Here is a 14,812-nt window from a genome sequence, read left to right as displayed (position 1 = left end):
ACACCTCCAGGCTGTGTAAGGGCTATTTGACTAAGAAGGAGAGTGATGGGATGCTATGCCAGATGACCTGGCCTCCACAGTCACCAGACCTGAACCCACTCGAGATGGTTTGGGGTGAGCTGGACCGCAGAGTAAAGGCAAAAGGGCCAACAAGTGCTAAGCATTTCTGGGAACTCCTTCAAGACTGTTGGAAAACCATTTCCGGTGACTACCTCTTGAAGCTCATCAAGAGAATGCCAAGAGTGTGCAAAGCAGTAATCAAAGCAAAAGGTGGCTACTTTGAAGAACCTAGAATATAAGACATATTTTCTTTTCAGTTGTTTCACACTTTTTTTTTTAAGTATTTCATTCCACATGTTTTTATTCATAGTTTTGATGTCTTCAAAGTGAATCTACAATTTTTAGAGTCATGAAAATGAAGAAAACTCTTTGAATGAGAAGGTGTGTCCAAACTTTTGGTCTCTGAGATATATATATATATATATATATATATATATATATATATATATATATATATATATATATATATATATATATATATATATACAGTTAGGTCCAGAAATATCTGGACAGTGACACAAGTTTTGTTATTTTAGCTGTTTACAAAAACATGTTCAGAAATACAATTATATATATATAATATGGGCTGGAAGTGCACACTCCCAGCTGCAATATGAGAGTTTTCACATCCAAATCGGAGAAAGGGTTTAGGAATCATAGCTCTGTAATGCATAGCCTCCTCTTTTTAAAGGGACCAAAAGTAATTGGACAAGGGACTCTAAGGGCTGCAATTAACTCTGAAGGCGTCTCCCTCGTTAACCTGTAATCAATGAAGTAGTTAAAAGGTCTGGGGTTGATTACAGGTGTGTGGTTTTGCATTTGGAAGCTGTTGCTGTGACCAGACAACATGCGGTCTAAGGAACTCTCAATTGAGGTGAAGCAGAACATTCTGAGGCTGAAAAAAAAGAAAAAATCCATCAGAGAGATAGCAGACATGCTTGGAGTAGCAAAATCAACAGTCGGGTACATTCTGAGAAAAAAGGAATTGACTGGTGAGCTTGGGAACTCAAAAAGGCCTGGGCGTCCACGGATGACAACAGTGGTGGATGATCGCCGCATACTTTCTTTGGTGAAGAAGAACCCGTTCACAACATCAACTGAAGTCCAGAACACTCTCAGTGAAGTAGGTGTATCTGTCTCTAAGTCAACAGTAAAGAGAAGACTCCATGAAAGTAAATACAAAGGGTTCACATCTAGATGCAAACCATTCATCAATTCCAAAAATAGACAGGCCAGAGTTAAATTTGCTGAAAAACACCTCATGAAGCCAGCTCAGTTCTGGAAAAGTATTCTATGGACAGATGAGACAAAGATCAACCTGTACCAGAATGATGGGAAGAAAAAAGTTTGGAGAAGAAAGGGAACGGCACATGATCCAAGGCACACCACATCCTCTGTAAAACATGGTGGAGGCAACGTGATGGCATGGCTTTCAATGGCACTGGGTCACTTGTGTTTATTGATGACATAACAGCAGACAAGAGTAGCTGGATGAATTCTGAAGTGTACCGGGATATACTTTCAGCCCAGATTCAGCCAAATGCCGCAAAGTTGATCGGACGGCGCTTCATAGTACAGATGGACAATGACCCCAAGCATACAGCCAAAGCTACCCAGGAGTTCATGAGTGCAAAAAAGTGGAACATTCTGCAATGGCCAAGTCAATCACCAGATTTTAACCCAATTGAGCATGCATTTCACTTGCTCAAATCCAGACTTAAGACAGAAAGACCCACAAACAAGCAAGACCTGAAGGCTGCGGCTGTAAAGGCCTGGCAAAGCATTAAGAAGGAGGAAACCCAGCGTTTGGTGATGTCCATGGGTTCCAGACTTAAGGCAGTGATTGCCTCCAAAGGATTCGCAACAAAATATTGAAAATAAAAATATTTTGTTTGGGTTTGGTTTATTTGTCCAATTACTGTTGACCTCCTAAAATGTGGAGTGTTTGTAAAGAAATGTGTACAATTCCTACAATTTCTATCAGATATTTTTGTTCAAACCTTTAAATTAAATTCTGTTGTAGAGGTTTCATTTCAAATCCAATGTGGTGGCATGCAAAGCCCAACTCGCGAAAATTGTGTCACTGTCCAAATATTTCTGGACCTAACTGTATATATTATACACAGGGGCAATATGTGTGGGGAGATGTTATACAGAAGGGCAGTGTGTGGGGGGATATTATACAAAAGGGCAGTGTGTGTGTGTGGATATTATACAGAGGAGCAGTGTGTGTGGGGGAATAGTATACAGAGGAGCAGTGTGTAGAGTGGATATTATACTTGGGCAGTGTGGGAGAGATATTATGAAGATAGGTTGTGTAAAGGTTCTATTATGGAGTGCGGTGGTGTAAGGGATGTATTATTAATTTCCTGAGGGAAATACTTCATTTTCTGGAACTGCAAGGGTGCTAACACTTTTGCCCATGATTGTATGTGTGTATATATAATATAGTGTGTGTGTGTGTGTGCGTATATATATATATATATATATATATATATATATATATACTAGAAGGTGGCCCGATTCTACGCATCGGGTATTCTAGAATTTACGTATTGTGTAGTTAATGTATGATTTTTGTTATATATATATATATATATATATATATATATATATATATATATATATATATATATATATATATATATGTTGTTGTGTGTAGTTACCAAGTGTTTGTGTAGGGGCTGTACATGTTCTGGGTGTTGTCTGGGTGTAGCGGGGGTGAGAGCGGTGTTGTTTGTGTGTTGCGTTGTGTGTCGTTATTTGTGGAGCGCTGTGTCTGTATCGTTGTGTATGTGTGTTGCGCGGTTTGTGTGGGTGTGTGTGTGTGTTTTGGGGGGAGGTATGTTTTGTGCAATGTGTGTGTTGTGCGGTATGTGCGTATATTTGTGTGTGCCGCGGTGTTTGTGTGTTGGGTGTTGTGTGTCTGCTGCGTTGTGTGCGTGTGAGTCTGAGTCTGAGTGTGAGTGTGCGTCTGAGTGTGAGTGTGCGTCTGAGTGTGAGTGTGCGTGTGAGTCTGAGTGTGCGTGTGAGTCTGAGTGTGAGTGTGAGTGTGCGTGTAAGTCTGAGTGTGAGTGTGAGTGTGCGTTTGAGTCTGAGTGTGAGTGTGCGTTTGAGTCTGAGTGTGAGTGTTTGTGTGAGTCTGAGTGTGCGTGTGAGTGTGAGTGTGCGTTTTAGTCTGAGTGTGAGTGTGCATGTGAGTCTGAGTGTGCATATGCGTGTGAGTCTGAGTGTGCGTGCAAGTGTGAGTGTGCGTGTGAGTGTGCGTGTGAGTCTGAGTCTGAGTGTACTTGTGAGTTTGAGTGTGAGTGTGAGTGAGTCTGAGTGAGTCTGTGTCTGAGTGAGTCTGTGTCTGAGTGTGAGTCTGAGTGTGAGTCTGAGTGTGAGTCTGAGTGTGAGTCTGAGTGTGAGTCTGAGTCTGCGTCTGAGTGTGCGTCTGAGTCTGTGTCTGAGTCTGCGCCTGCGTCTGAGTGTGCGTCTGAGTGTGCGTCTGAGTGTGCGTCTGCGTCTGAGTGTGAGTCTGAGTGTGAGTGGCGGCCAATCCGTGCGGGGGGGTCGGATCCGAGGCGAGGCGAGCGGCCAATCCATGCGGGGGAGGAGCCGAGGCAAGGCGAGCGGCCAATCCGTGTGGGGGGGCGGGGCCATGGCGAGCCCAGCGGCCAATCAGCTTTGTGTCACCGTAAGGACACTTAGTGTCACCGTAAGGACACAATTTTGGAGCATGACAGACAGACAGACAGACAGACAGACAGACAGAATAAGGCAATTATATATATACAGGGGCGTAACGACCGCGGTCGCAGCGGTCGCCACTGCGACCGGGCCCGCAGGGTTTTAGGGGCCCGGCAGCCGCTCTGCACAGCCGGCTCCTCTCTGTAACAGAGGAGATGCGCTGTGTAGTGGCCGACTACGCGACCGCCAGGGGGCCGGCCTGTGAGTCAGGGGGCCCGGTGTCAGCAGGGGGCAGAGGGGCCCCCTGACCTGGAGAGACCCACCAGGCGTTTCTGAGCTGCGGCAGAGCAGAAGCGCTCCTGCACAGCAGACGGAATCCATCCTTCCAGGACCTGCGATGATGTCACGCCCATGTGAGTGTGTGGGAGGAGACACAGGATTGCCGGGCAGAAAGCATCAGAAGATACGGATTCCTGAAGGAGACATGGACACATGATGACTGGTAATGAGAAAAGAGGGGGCACGAGGGGGAGGGGAGTGCAGGGTGAGTGGCATATGAGGGCTGCAGACTGTGACAGAAGGATGTGAAGGGGTGCAGAGTGTTTGAGAGGGGTAAGTTGGGGTACAGGCAGGGTGAGATATGTGGGGCAGGGTGTGTGACATATGGGGGTGTAGTGTGTGTGCTATGGGGGGTGCAGGCTGTATGGGGAGCAGTGTGTGTGACATATGGGGGCAGGGTCATAACTACCGTGGTTGCAGGGGTCAAAAGGAGAAGAGAGGTACTTGTTTTTTTATTTTGCTGGCTCCATGACACATGGAGGCCTGGAGGGGCCTTGCTGCATGACACATGGAGGCCTGGAGGGGCCTTGCTGCATGACACATGGAGGCCTGGAGGGGCCTGGCTGCATGACACATGGAGGCCTGGAGGGGCCTTGCTTCATGACACATGGAGGCCTGGAGGGGCCTGGCTGCATGACACATGGAAGCCTGGAGGGGCCTTGCTTCATGACACATGGAGGCCTGGAGGGGCCTGGCTGCATGACACATGGAGGCCTGGAGGGGCCTTGCTGCATGACACATGGAGGCCTGGAGGGGCCTTGCTGCATGACACATGGAGGCCTGGAGGGGCCTTGCTGCATGACACATGGAGGCCTGGAGGGGCCTTGCTGCATGACACATGGAGGCCTGGAGGGGCCTTGCTGCATGACACATGGAGGCCTGGAGGGGCCTGGCTGCATGACACATGGAGGCCTGGAGGGGCCTTGCTTCATGACACATGGAGGCCTGGAGGGGCCTGGCTGCATGACACATGGAAGCCTGGAGGGGCCTTGCTTCATGACACATGGAGGCCTGGAGGGGCCTGGCTGCATGACACATGGAGGCCTGGAGGGGCCTTGCTGCATGACACATGGAGGCCTGGAGGGGCCTTGCTGCATGACACATGGAGGCCTGGAGGGGCCTTGCTGCATGACACATGGAGGCCTGGAGGGGCCTGGCTGCATGACACATGGAGGCCTGGAGGGGCCTTGCTGCATGACACATGGAGGCCTGGAGGGGCCTGGCTGCATGACACATGGAAGCCTGGAGGGGCCTTGCTTCATGACACATGGAGGCCTGGAGGGGCCTGGCTGCATGACACATGGAGGCCTGGAGGGGCCTTGCTGCATGACACATGGAGGCCCTGGGGTGGCTGGCTGCATGACACATGGAGGCCTGGAGGGGCCTTGCTTCATGACACATGGAGGCCTGGAGGGGCCTGGCTGCATGACACATGGAGGCCTGGAGGGGCCTTGCTTCATGACACATGGAGGCCTGGAGGGGCCTGGCTGCATGACACATGGAGGCCTGGAGGGGCCTTGCTGCATGACACATGGAGGCCTGGAGGGGCCTGGCTGCATGACACATGGAGGCCTGGAGGGGCCTGGCTGCATGACACATGGAGGCCTGGAGGGGCCTTGCTTCATGACACATGGAGGCCTGGAGGGGCCTGGCTGCATGACACATGGAAGCCTGGAGGGGCCTTGCTTCATGACACATGGAGGCCTGGAGGGGCCTTGCTGCATGACACATGGAGGCCTGGAGGGGCCTTGCTGCATGACACATGGAGGCCTGGAGGGGCCTGGCTGCATGACACATGGAGGCCTGGAGGGGCCTTGCTTCATGACACATGGAGGCCTGGAGGGGCCTGGCTGCATGACACATGGAAGCCTGGAGGGGCCTTGCTTCATGACACATGGAGGCCTGGAGGGGCCTGGCTGCATGACACATGGAAGCCTGGAGGGGCCTTGCTTCATGACACATGGAGGCCTGGAGGGGCCTGGCTGCATGACATGGAGGCCTGGAGGGGCCTGGCTGCATGACATGGAGGCCTGGGGGCCTGGCTGCATGACACATGGAGGGCCTGGGGTGGCTGGCTGCATGACACATGGAGGCCCTGGGGTGGCTGGCTGCATGACACATGGAGGCCTGGAGGGGCCTGGCTGCATGACACATGGAGGCCTGGAGGGGCCTGGCTGCATGACACATGGAGGCCTGGAGGGGCCTGGCTGCATTACACATGGATGCCTGGAGGGTCCTGGCTGCATGACATGGAGGCCTGAGGGCCTGGCTGCATGACACATGGAGGCCCTGGAGGGGCCTGGCTGCATGACACATGGAGGCCCTGGAGGGGCCTGGCTGCATGACACATGGAGGCCCTGGGGTGGCTGGCTGCATGACACATGGAGGTCTATGGGACTGCATAAAAAACATGAAGGACACCTTATACATGGACTAGGGGTACATTATACATGGAGGAGTATGGGGCTGCATAATACAATATGAAAATTGATGGGGCTAAATTATAATACATATAGGACTATGGGGGCTGCATTATAATATATGGAGGACTATGGAGGCTACCTTATACATGGACTATGGAAGTGCATTATAAAACATGGAGGACTATGTGGTGCAGTGTAATATATGGAGAACTATGGGGTGAATTTTAATACATGGAGAACTATGGGAAATGCATTATAATTGAAGGGCTACTTTATACATGGAGGATTATGGGGGTGCATTATAATATATGGAGGGCTATGTATCTGCATTCTAATATATGAAGGGTTATGTGAGACCCTTTATACAATTATTTGGAAGGCTATGTGGGGGCTGTTATAGTATTTTGAGAACTTTATACAGGGGGGACAAAGATACAAGTATGGGATGGAAATGTTTTGTGCTGAGGGAAAAAGGCTCTTTCCCTCAGCAGCCAACTTTCCCATGCTCTGCTATACATCTCTCAGCACCCAGCTTTCCCATGTTCTGATATACATCTCTCAGCACCCAGCTTTCCCATGTTCTGATATACATCTCTCAGCACCCAGCTTTCTCATGCTCTGATATGGGAAAGCTGGGTGCTGAGGACAAGATAAATATCAGAACATAGGAAAGCTGGGTGCTGATAGAGGGATTTCAGGGTGCTGTGGGTGAGAGCCAAGTGTCAGCGTCATTATCCTGTACCCCGAGTGTCAGTGTCATTATCCCTTACCCCATACCTCCCAACCGTCCCGGATACAGCGGGACTTTCACGCTTTACGTTGTTTGTCCCGTTGCCACGATCGGGACGGCCGGCTCCCGGGCTCCGCCCACCCACTCTCTCTCCGCCTCCCTGCTTTTCCCTCCTACCATCCCAGTAGACGTGGCATAACAGAGAGGAGCGCTGCCTGTGCTGCTGCTGGTACAGTAAAATCTCCCCAGCGCTGATTTCCCTCCCTCCCCCCCCCCTCACCCCCGGCCGGAGCCTCTCTGTGCGGTCGGCCGGCCGCCTGTCTGTGCGGTCGGCCGGCCGCCTGTCTGTGCGGTCGGCCGGCCGCCTGTCTGTGCGGGCGCCCCCCGGCCGCCTGTCTGTGCGGGCGCCCCCCGGCCGCCTGTCTGTGCGGGCGCCCCCCTGCCGCCTGTCTGTGCGGGCGCCCCCCTGCCGCCTGTCTGTGCGGGCGCCCCCCTGCCGCCTGTCTGTGAAGGCGACCGGGCACCTCACTGTGTGGGCGACCGGCCGCCTCACTGTGGCTCCCTGCGTGTCCATGCTGGAGGCCCGCCGGCTGCCTGCGTGTCCATGCTGGAGGCCCGCCGGCTGCCTGCGTGTCCATGCTGGAGGCCCGCCGGCTGCCTGCGTGTCCATGCTGAATGGGTGTGGATGGGGAGTGGATATGGGCGTGACTGTGAAATGGGTGTGGTTAGGGGGCGTGGCCTAAAAATTTGCCGCGGCGCGCATAGCGCGCCGCAAACTTTGTCCTTCTTTTCCTTCTTTAAAAGTTGGGAGGTATGCCTTACCCCAAGTGTCTGTGTATGTGGAGGGGGGGCCCAGGTCTAAACTTTGCACCGGGGCCCATCCAACTCTAGTTACGCCACTGTATATATATATATATATATATATATATATATATATACACACACGTTTTTCCTAGAGTGGCGGTGAGACTGTAGAAGACTTGATGTGTGGAGGCGAAGCTGGGGTGGAGCTTAGGCGGAGACTCAAGGGGGCCCCAAAATTTTGCCAGTATGGGGCCCTGAAATTCCTAGTGGCAGCCCTGTCCCCAAAATGCCCTTAACTGATTAGAATCTTATAAAAAAAATACCAGATATGCTTTGGTACTTCCCAAGGCTATGTTCACACAGGGCTTTTTTGATGAGTTTCTGCTGCGTTTTTTAGCTGCAGATTTGCTTTGGTTTCATGCAATTCCATGCTAATAAAAAGCTGCTTTTTACAGTCCCAGCAAAGTCTATGAGATTTTTGAAATATCATGCACACACACACAAATACATCAGGTTTTTTTTCCTGACTGTTTTGTCAAATACCTGCATTTTTGGTCAGGTTTTTAAAGAATGAGCATGTCAATTCTTTGCTACAGATTTGCTGCGTTTTTTCATTGATACAACTAATTTTGTAGAAAAAAGCAGCAAATCCGCACCAAATCTGCAGCAAAAACACCACTAAAAAATGCATGAAAAACGCACCAAAAACTCAGATGACTCAAAGGAGATTTCCTGACACAAGGTCAGGAAAAAAACATACAAAAAAAACCCCTGTGTGAACATAGCCTTATAACTAAGCAATTATGAAAGCTGGAGACGCACAGTAATGGAGAACTCATATATCAGAGCTCTTAGTAAAAAACTGGATTATGTGTTGAAACCCAGCAATGAACATCCCCTGCCCTATTCTAGTACTTGCCTCTGACATCTGATGATGTCCAAATATGAGGCTGTATATTTAGGCTGTCTATAGACACAGGCCTTGTGTTTTAAACTGAAATCTGAGCCATATTTATACAGATCTGCCATACGATTAAAACCACCTACGTGAAATTATATTTGCCTCTCTTCTGCCAAAACAACTCTGACTTTGGAAATGATTAGCAGAACATTTAAATGGGCTGGCCACTTTCAGTTTAGATTAGTAAAATACCCTAGATTGGTATGTTCTGATGCACGTTACTCTAAATGTCCCAATTGCTATTCCCGGTTTTGCATTTCAAGACGCTTTGCTGAACCTGGCACAACTTTGTAAACTGTAGTAGGCAGCAATGTTTCTGGCCTTAATTTTAATAGTAGTGTCACCAGCTATGTAATTCAGTGTTCCTCAGCTGCAGGCCTCAAGGATCACCAACAGATCATGTTTTCAAGATTTCCCTAGTGTTGCACAGGTATTGGAATTATCACCTGTTGGGGAACACTGACATAATTGACTCATATAGTTGTCACTGGCTGCCTGATTTTTTGAGCAAGCCTGAAAAATCTACTGTATCCACCATGCAGTGTGTCCACCTATATCCTGTCCACCGCCATTAACTTGAGAACGGCGGCAGCTATAGGCATAGCAGTGGTGTCTAGGTATAGTAAAGTAACCATGCGCTACGCCAATGAAACCACCTATAGCGCCACCTGGGGGAAAACAACGGAGTTAGCATTTTTATCTCGAAAATGGAATGAGATAGAGAAAAAAAGTGAATAAAAAAATTGTAGGGCATCATGAATTCAATGCGAATCGACACCTTGCATACAGAAATGCTATGATATGAAACCCATGACCCCCCAAAACATTGAATGATGGTCACACATATGAGCTCATTTAACTTTGATGCTCAAAGTGGCCACCGTCAGCTGCAATGCACAGCTGGACTCTGGATAGCATACTGTATCTTGCTGCACGTTGTGCAATATGGTAGGTGACACGTTTGCACGAGCATCTGTGATACGTCGCCGTAGGTCCTGCAATGTTGGTGGAGGGGTCGCATGCACCTGCTGTTTGATGTGACCTCACAGAAAGAAGTCCAATGGGGTAAGGTCAGGTGAGCGTGGAGGCCACTCCACGCAGCCACCATACCCAATGACTTGTAGGAAGGTCTCCGTGAGGTATTGCTTCATGTCCGCAGCCTTGTGAGTTTTACACGTTCTAATCATAGCATAGCATTTCTGTATGCAAAGTGTCGATTCGTATTGAATTGATGATGCTCTACAACTTTGTAATTCACTTTTTTTCTCTATCTGGTTCCGTTTGAGATAAAAATGCTAACTCCGTTGTTTTCCACCAGGTGGCGCTATAGGTGGTTTCATTGTGTAGCGCATCGCTACTTTACTATACCTAGACACCACTTCTATGCCTATAGCTGCCGCCGTTCTCATGTTAATGGCGGTGGACAGGATATGGGTGGACACACTGTATATGTGTGTGACGCCCTGGGCAAGCCAGGGGTCACGGGTAATCACACCACCACACCCTACATCCCAGTCAGGAACACCAAAGCTAACCTAAAATCCTTGTTGCCTTCCTCCAGGGGCTGATGTTCACACCAGGGGGTGGGCCAGGCGGTTGGCTCCGCCCACCGAGGAGGACACAGCTCTGGAGGCGGGAGAAACCAGTCAGTCCAGTGAGGGACATGGAGGAGTAAACAAGTAGAAGTGAAGGAAGTAAAGTGGTAAAGGAGAAAAGCAAGAAAGGTGACAGAAAGAAAGCCTGAAGTGAGTCCAGCTGTGTGCAGGACAGGTCAGCAAGGTCAGCAACGACGGTGACTGTCCAGAGGGGTGACTGTTTGGGAGTTCCTGGAAGGACCGCGGACGGGTAGTGTCCCAGCGGTCTGGAGCAGCGTGCAAAGGACAGTCAGCACCAGGGCAGGGGCCTCTCGGACCCCGGCAAGGCTAGGAGTCGCCATAATTTGCCGAATCCGTCAGTGAAGGGGACGTAGATACCCCAACAACCAAGTCCCGATTGAAGGCAACAGTCCAACCATTAAGGAGGAACACCGCCACCGCCAAGGCACCAGTTCCTCAGGGCCAGCGTCTGCGGGCAAAGTAGAGCTCCTCCGGTCCAGCTTGAAGCCGGGGAGCGGGTTACTGGTGGGGACCCATCGCTACCAACTTAGAAACATCAGGTGCAGGTCAGAGGGACATCACCGTCACCTACTGGGAGAGCAAGTGCAGCCGTCCGTGGGAACCGTCTTTCCAGCCGTGTGGTTTACCGTAAAACTGTGTCAACGTCTCAGGCTGAGTGAGTACCACAGTGCCGCAAGGCACAGCGCTGCCCCCGCGTCCCTGCGCCCACCAGGCCCTGCATCTCCCATCTCATCACCGGGCCCCGGGATCACCAACCCCTACCCACGGAGGGGCAACACAACACCTGGCTGCTCCGCATCACCATCCCCGGGATCCCCATATTGAGCAGCGGTGGTGAAATCACCACAACCGTGGGTGGCGTCACGGACAATAAACTATTCCCACACCCAACAAACCCCTTTCACTCACGGGCGAGGAGTGCCGCTCGAGAACCCCCGGGATCCGGCCTACAGCTCGAGCCACCACTGAGCAGCAACCGCCGGACCCGAGCAGAAGAGGGTGAGCGTAGTGTGCTGACACCCTCCTCCCCGCCTGCGACAACTTGGCGCCACGAACAGGATCTTACCGCTCTGCCGTTTGGTAGAGGTGCGCCTTGTTACCGCCGGAGATATCCGGCAGGAAAATTTCAGAAGCCGCCATCTTTGGCGTGAAAAGTTCCCGCTCGAGCGTCTTCTCGAGTAGCAGAGGTGCGAAGGCCAAAACCCCGCCTCGAGAGAGGAGGGGCCGAAAAGAGCTAAGGGGGACGCGATGGCGGCTGGCTGCATGTGAACGCAGCTATAGAAGCAGGGACGCCAGGACCCTGCGGCCATTGACTGGTTCCTGGAAGGGGCCGCTGCTAAAGATGCTGAGTCCGACCGACAACACCGTGATCCCCGCGCCTGGCCCCGCAGCGTGGGTGGAAGTCCGGACCGTCCAGCTAAGCAGCCGTCTGCAGGTCCGCATGCAGCTCCTCATGGAGGAGTGGGAGGCCGACATGGTGGAAGTGGTGGCGGCCATACGGAGACGCGAGACGGAGGGAGTCTTGGAAGGGAGGGTAAGTGACCCACGCCCCTGTGCCCCTAGTGGGTCGGTCATCGCGGCTGAGGGACCCGGTCCATACCCGCTCGCCCTGCTACCTCCCCCGCTACCCGTGTTGGCTGCTGCTGCCCCGCCACTAGGCCCGCTACCACCACCACCGGTAGCGGTACCCTGCCAATCCACCCCGGTGGACAGACCTGCAGCAGAAGATCGTGACCACCCTGATCCGCTTCAATGGAAGAAGCCGGAGGCTGAGGCCGTCAGCAAAGATGCACCGGAGGCACGGCGGGGATGCAGCTGCCAGGAGGCAGAGCAGGCCATGTCACAGCGGGGTCCCTTATTACTGAAGGTGCCGGTCGTAGCCGACACGGAGGGACTCTGGCTGGGTCCGTCCCCTGCACACACTGAACCGGAGCAAACAAAAAGTACTCCCGGCTGGGAGCGGCGGCAACAGCAGCTGCGCAGGGAGATCGATGCCCGAGAGGGGTGTAGAGCGGATGTGCATGCCCGCATGAATATGGAAGAAGATCGCCTGCAGCGAGCTACCATTGGGGTCCAGAGCGGTGCACCATGTGAAGGTGGCACTAGAGCCCCACGAGCGAGAATGGACTGTTAAGCCGCAAAAGGCAGCGGAGCACCGTTGTCCAGTCCCCGTTGGTACCGAAGTTTGTGTGAATTCTTGTTTAAAAGTTTGAAAAAGTTACAGAGAATGATGAAAAATGATGATACCGAGTACTTTACCTGATTGTCTGCTTGATTTGCAACCGGCCGGAGCCGGCACCGTTGTCCCAGTGGGGACCGTTTAAAAGTTTGCTTGAGGAACTGCTCATGGACAAGCCCGTGAACTTGCAGGGCAACCACAAACGTTAGTGGCTTGTAAATAAGTTGTTTACCGTTACCGTTTTCCGCAATGCCGCCTCCGGAGAGGCAGGTTGGAGGGAGGGCCCTCAGCGGAGCAGGCTGGGGCCCAGCCACCAAAGGAACCGGTGGCTACCCTCTGGAGGGGAAGGACAGATCCCGCTCGGGTACCGTGTGCTGGACTGTGGGTCAAGGGGTGCTGCCTGGGCTTTAGGGGCAGCACCAGGGCCAGGTTGCTTGGGTGGGAGAGAGCGGAAACCGTAACCGTAAACCGTTTGCAACGTTAAAGAAATGTGCCTCCCGTTATGGGAAGATTCATTAAAAATGTAAATATGTTGCCATTTTACCATGTTATACCTTTTTATGCTTTACAGAAAAATAAAACCGGTGTTGGACGGGCAGCCCGCGGACGGTCTGCATTTTGCTAAGGGGGAATGTGACGCCCTGGGCAAGCCAGGGGTCACGGGTCATCACACCACCACACTCTACATCCCAGTCAGGAACACCAAAGCTAACCTAAAATCCTTGTTGCCTTCCTCCAGGGGCTGATGTTCACACCAGGGGGTGGGCCAGGCGGTTGGCTCCGCCCACCGAGGAGGACACAGCTCTGGAGGCGGGAGAAACCAGTCAGTCCAGTGAGGGACATGGAGGAGTAAACAAGTAGAAGTGAAGGAAGTAAAGTGGTAAAGGAGGAAAGCAAGAAAGGTGACAGAAAGAAAGCCTAAAGTGAGTTCAGCTGTGTGCAGGACAGGTCAGCAACGACGGTGACTGTCCAGAGGGGTGACTGTTCGGGAGTTCCTGGAAGGACCGCGGACGGGTAGTGACCCGGCGGTCTGGAGCAGCGTGCAAAGGACAGTCAGCACCAGGGCAGGGGCCTCTCGGACCCCGGCAAGGCTAGGAGTCGCCATAATTTGCCGAATCCGTCAGTGAAGGGGACGTAGATACCCCAACAACCGAGTCCCGATTGAAGGCAACAGTCCAACCATTAAGGAGGAACACCGCCACCGCCAAGGCACCAGTTCCTCAGGGCCAGCGTCTGCGGGCAAAGTAGAGCTCCTCCGGTCCAGCTTGAAGCCGGGGAGCGGGTTACCGGTGGGGACCCATCGCTACCAACTTAGAAACATCAGGTGCAGGTCAGAGGGACATCACCATCACCTACTGGGAGAGCAAGTGCAGCCGTCCGTGGGAACCGTCTTTCCAGCCGTGTGGTTTACCGTAAAACTGTGTCAACGTCTCAGGCTGAGTGAGTACCACAGTGCCGCAAGGCACAGCGCTGCCCCCGTGTCCCTGCGCCCACCAGGCCCTGCATCTCCCATCTCATCACCGGGCCCCGGGATCACCAACCCCTACCCACGGAGGGGCAACACAACACCTGGCTGCTCCGCATCACCATCCCTGGGATCCCCATATTGAGCAGCGGTGGTGAAATCACCACAACCGTGGGTGGCGTCACGGACAATAAACTATTCCCACACCCAACAAACCCCTTTCACTCACGGGCGAGGAGTGCCGCTCGAGAACCCCCGGGATCCGGCCTACAGCTCGAGCCACCACTGAGCAGCAACCGCCGGACCCGAGCAGAAGGGGGTGAGCGTAGTGTGCTGACACCCTCCTCCCCGCCCGCGACATGTGTGCAGTACATTCAGCTACTGTCAGCACTTGTGCGATCAGTTAGTGAAGAAGGTGAGTAAATCATGTGACTGCCACCATCTTGAGAGCTAGGGATAAAATCATTGCCACCATACACTGTTTACAAAGCCAATCCAGAGGTAGCAGGGGCTTTAAAATGTAATGTGTAATGGAAGAGAAAGAAATTTGTTCATGTAGAGTT

The sequence above is a fragment of the Anomaloglossus baeobatrachus genome, chromosome 1, assembly GCF_048569485.1.
Source record: "Anomaloglossus baeobatrachus isolate aAnoBae1 chromosome 1, aAnoBae1.hap1, whole genome shotgun sequence".
Taxonomy (NCBI): domain Eukaryota; kingdom Metazoa; phylum Chordata; class Amphibia; order Anura; family Aromobatidae; genus Anomaloglossus; species Anomaloglossus baeobatrachus.
This window is presented reverse-complemented; position numbering follows the sequence as displayed.